The following is a 5,651-nucleotide window of genomic DNA, read 5'->3' as shown; positions in this document are numbered from 1 at the left end:
GGGATAATGCAAAATGTAACCTGTTTCCGTAAGGCAGCTTTCCACATGAAAGGCAGGCACCACCTTCCCTGCATGTGTACAAGCAGCAGCTACCAATTGGAGTGAGGAAGATTAAAAAAAAAAAAAAAAAAAAGAGCAAGTGAACAGGTTTTTCCAGTTTTTGCTGAAGCACAGATCAGAACAAAGGAGCTGTTGGACAAACAACACATAACTCAGTCACCTGAGACTTTGCAAATCAGCAAGAATAGAAAACTGGGGAAAAAAGGAAAAAAAAAAAAGAAAAGAAAAAAAGATAGTGGCCAAATGAATTTAGCAAAACGAATTTGTTTTCTTCCTGTCAAGCCAGTCCTGCTAAGTGGGCTGTATAAGTTAGCAATGGGAGGATGCACAAATTATCTGTGGTTTTATGCAGAAAGAGGTAGTAAAAGGAAAACGTTCAGTTCTCCTTTTGCTTAATTCACCAGTCTGGTGCATGTGCCCATCCTTAGCTGAAGAGTTTTACAAATGACCCTGGTTTAATTCTTGTAGAATGAGGTGATATTTGTAATATTGAGGATTCCAATAAAAACTGGTTTGATTCACAGTCACCTTAATCAGGGATCCTGTAGATACAGGTCTGCTGAAAGTTAATCACTTTTATTAACTTATTAATAGATTTTGTGGATTTATTCTAACTATTGCATTTGATACATTTATTGATAAGTTTTCACCTCTGTCCTTTAATTAATCTTTATTTTCTAAACAAATCATGTTTGAAAATCAACCCTTTGCTCTGCACCCATCTCCAAACACTCATGAACAGACTCACCCAAATCCCTCTGGTCTGTCCAACAACTGCTGCTTTTTCTCTTGATGTAATTTTCCTAATCCCAATTACCACTTGTCACAAATAAGCCTACCTACATAGGTAAACCAAAAAATATGACACTTCTATTACATAATGTAATTAATTACAAAGAATTGGGACTTTGATTTTTCTGCCTACTTACCTGACCAACTCTGCAAACCCATAGAGTTCTGATCTCTGTCTGGCTTCTCAATGTTATCAAAAGCAGGGCGAGTATGTCTACTTTCTCACCATGTTTTCTGGATCCTTTCAGTGGGGGTCTTCTAAAGAATAGGGAACCCATTTGATTGCCTGGTCCTACTCTTGCCACCACTTGCTCTTCACCTTTGCTCATCAACTTCCACCCTTCAGCTTTCATCCTAAAACCCTGTTATCCATCACATGCTCCATCTGTCTCTTGCTCTGTTCTGTCTAATAAATGGTAATATTTAATTTTGAGGTTCTTTGAAGGTAACTTGAACTGTACTGCACTGAGATAAAAAACAATAGGACTGTTTCAATGAAACATTTGCTAGTAATGACTGCATTTCTGTAATGCTCTTACCAAACATTTCAAAATGTATTGCGAACAGTTTTCTAATGCATCTGTAGAGAAGATATTCCCAAAACGGTTTAAAAAAAAAGTTTCAGAGGTGCCAAACTCTTGCTACTCTGTTTTAGATAAGTGGGAGTTAAAGAAGTGCATAACATCTGAAAATTAGGCTGTAATTTGCCTGAAGACATAAAACCAGATGTCCTGATACATACTTTGATGACTCGGGCAATTGTTCTTTGATTTGAAACAACTACTTGAAAGCCAGTATAGAAGGCTGGTTTGTGGATCTTCAAACACACTCTGAAATCACAACAGCTGCCATAAAGGTAAACGTTGAAACTATAAATCAAATGTTTCTGATTGGTTTCATGACCTTGATAAGTTTCCTTATTAATTGAATAAAATGCCAGCTCAAGTTTGCAGAAGAAGAAAAAATAGTATTACCATAAAAATGTTAGGCTATTTTTGCTTTTATTATTTTATATTTCTATTTCTAAAGAACATGCTTCAAATAGTAAATGTCCCATGCTTAACATCTTGATTTTTGTCGCCAAAGGGGGAAAAAAAATTCCGTTCTTTTGTACAACCTTTAAAAAGCATCTCCAAACCATTTCCATTCAGTTTGTGTGCAAAAGAGACTTCCAAGCAGTAACCTTACTGTGTGAAGGCTGTTTGGAATTCTGTAAAAAATGCATTTGGAAATTTAAATCTATTTGCCAAAAAACCCCAGATGAATGCTATAGCTATACTATAGCATTATACTATAGCTACAGCTATATAGTTCTTTCAACAGAAAGCTTTCACAGGTCCAGCATTGAATCTGGAGTATAGCTTCTCTGCAAATGACAGAAAATACGGCCTTTGGACACAGTTCCTTAAGCACATGACACTCACAGTAGGTTCGTTTAGTTTTGACTCAAAAATAGAAAATGTAAAAAATACACTTATTAATCTACCATTTTGCTTCTGCAGCATGCCACTGTTTGAACTGCTGATTTTAACAGATATTCTATTATCTAGTTTGAATGGTGCCAACTTTTGATTGCTCAAAAGTTGACTGTCACTGGAGAGATGTACACAAATACTCTTTCTACTCATCCTTCATTCATGACCTAGGGCCTCTTCATGCTATCAGGCCCCCAAACACCCTCAGGCTCTCACATAAATATTGGGGGGGGGGAAGTCAACTCTATTTGAGCTATGATAGTAAAATTTTAGCTCCTGGGTCTGGATTTTAAAAATACTGTTATCCCTGCGGTTTTAATTAATGGAAAAAGGATTTCTGCAAAGTGTAAAGGAGAGGCAGTGATTGAGAACTTGTGTACTCTTATGTGACTTGTGTGCCAGTCAAATAAGAAAAAAAGTACTTAAATGCTTAAAAAACAGTAAATTGGAAGAATACACTCACAGTACTCAAGAATCCAAAACCCTAAGAAACTGAACTGATTAAATTTGCATTTTATAAATTTGTCCCATGTAATTTTTTATTGCAACTTTGTCTTAATCACATTTATTTCATATTCTTGTTTTATCTTCCTATTCAAGGGTGAGGAAAACAGTTTAGAAAGATGTACAATGGCTGTACAATTGCTGCTTGTTTAGCAACAGATTTGATTCAAAAAGTTGTAGCTTCCCTAAGGCCAAGCAGGTCTTCATTGTCCCCATACCTGCAGCTGAGGCCTCCTCATTTGCACTAATTCAGTACTCTAAACTGGATCTATGAAATTTTGAGACTAGAAAATACCAACAGAAAACTATCAACAAATCAAAGGACTTAAGTTCCCAAAATGAACTTACAGAAGAGTAGAATAAACAGAATAGTAGAATAAAATAAAGAATTTGAAAAAAAAATATTGGAAAAGCAGAACAATTGTAAACTCTGAGTCTAATCTGTGCAACTTACATTATCACTGAGCTATTTTATTTATATTTATATATATTATATACATACATATAATATACATATACATATGCATATATGCAAAATACATACAATATAGATTGTGTAAACAGACTACAGGCATTCAAGCACAAAGGAAGCCAGATGTGAAGACTTGAGAGATCCAGATTTGTGAAAATCTGCCAGGGGTTGCATAGCTAGGCAGAGCTTTATGTGCATTCACTGTGATTTCTGTGGAGTATAAAGGAAGCTGTTCTCACTGCATCTAATTCCTTGGCTGAAGTATTTGCCCATCCTCCTTCAGAGGGAGAGTGCCATCTACTGAAGCATTATTTTACACGGTTCCCTTGAGCCTTGTCCCATTCATGGATTGAAAAAATCCATTCAAAGGGGTTGTAAAACTGAACAAGGTTTTAAAAGGAAAAGCAGCTGCTATAGATATGAATCTGCTGTAAAGCACCAGCTGCATGTAAAGAACCAGGCCAAAGATGGTAAATACAACCACTGACTTGTGCAAGCTTGTGCTCCAGCATTTGAAGATATTAAAGACAACTTCACTCTGGGGTTTCTCCATTCCTAATAAATCCTTGGAACTGAGATTACATTATCATTTGTAACTCTTATGAGTGGCATTCCCTGATCAGACAATCCAATTTCATTGCTGACTATCAACCATGGACTTTCCTACCGATTCCTCCTTTCTGTGTTAATGCTCACAAGACATACAAGTACTCAGCCAACTTACTGAACAGTGAGAACACCTGATAAAAGTCACCAAGAGTCTAGGTTGGGCTAACGATGACACAGTATTTTTGTGCTGCTTTGTCTTTATGTATTTTCTTATTGTCTTGAGCTTCATATTTTGTTGTAAATTTTCTGGACTGCTGCTGCTGTATTCAAATAAAGCAGCAGTTTGTGTCATGCCCAGAGTTACTGTCTCCAATGATAATAATAAGCATATAAATTGAAATATTTTTGGTATTTTTCATTCCTTTGTAGAAAAAGATACTGTCTCTAAAACATCAAAGGCAGCTCAGAGGTGCCCATGTACCTTAGAGGTTTGAACAAATTTTATAAAAAGAAAGGTAAATTTTACAAGGTAAATTATCATGCAAAGTCATGGAGTCAAAAGAGAGGGAAACCTGTTGTGTTTCATGTGAACACCCTTAGAAAACCACTGGTTTGATGTATTTCAAGCACAGGTGCCTGTCCTGATGCTTTTGCTTTCAAAGGGCTCCACTGAAGAATCACACAGCCCATAGCTCAAATGTCACATTTGGCAAGACAAGGAGTGAACAAAACTTTGAAAGAACTTGCATTATTTGCCATCAGGCAAATACATTTGAAAAACTTTACAATATATTTTCAAAAAGTTTCACATTATAGATTGCTTTTTCCATCTGAGCATGTAGCATGTTGTCTTAACAGAGAACTGAAAGAGTAGAAGTCTTTCTGTCCCAGTGAGATACATCCCACATATCTTATATTGGTTTATGTCCCACAGATCTTTGTTGGTGCCAGTGGGATTGATGCCTTGAGGAGCTGGAACAGAGGCTACAGACAGAGTTAAGGAGAATAAAATGGGTATTTATTGTGAGGCCTACGAAAGGCCTACAAAAGCCACACCCTAACAATGTAAGTGCCACAGTCGTGGCCCCTGCCTGGATGGCTCCAAGATGGAAGGAAAGGAGGGGTTGGTCACAAAATCTTACACTTTTATAGGTTTTGGTTAATTTGCACGAACCCACCCTCTACCTTTCCACGTAGTTTGTGCTTAGGGCCTGAAGTTTGGAGAAACTGTCCTTGGGTTCTTAGCTAGAATAGGACTGCTTTGTCTTCATCACCCTAGCACATCAGAAAAGCACATCCAAGGAGAATAGGAAAACTTAAAACTAAAGGCTTGAGTGCACCCTCAGCAAGTTTTCCAACAACACCAAGTTGAGAGGTGTGGTCAGCACGCTGAAGAGAAGGGATGCCATCCCCAGGGACCAGGACAGGCTTGAGGTGGGCCTGTATGAACCTCATGAACTTCAACAGGGCCAAACACAAGGTTCTGCACTGGATCGGGGCAGTCCCAAGCAAAAGCGCAGGCTGGCAGAGAACGGACTGAGAGCAGCCCTGAGGAAAAGGACTTGAGGGGGCTCATGGATGAGAGGCAGAACATAAGCCAGCAATGTGAGCTCACAGCACAGAAAGCCAGTTGTGTTCTGGGCTGCATCCAAAGCAGTGTGGCCAGTAGGATGAGAGAGGGGATTCTACCCCTCTTCTCTGCTCTGATGAGACCCCACCTAGAGTGCTGCATCCACCTCTGGGGCCCCGACAGAACAAGGACATAGACCTGTTGAAGCAAGTCCAGAAGACCAGAGAGC

This window comes from Sturnus vulgaris, chromosome 3 (genome assembly GCF_052056855.1).
Source record: "Sturnus vulgaris isolate bStuVul1 chromosome 3, bStuVul1.hap1, whole genome shotgun sequence".
In the NCBI taxonomy this organism is placed as follows: domain Eukaryota; kingdom Metazoa; phylum Chordata; class Aves; order Passeriformes; family Sturnidae; genus Sturnus; species Sturnus vulgaris.
The sequence above is the reverse complement of the archived record's forward strand: the minus strand, read 5'-3'. Positions refer to the sequence as shown.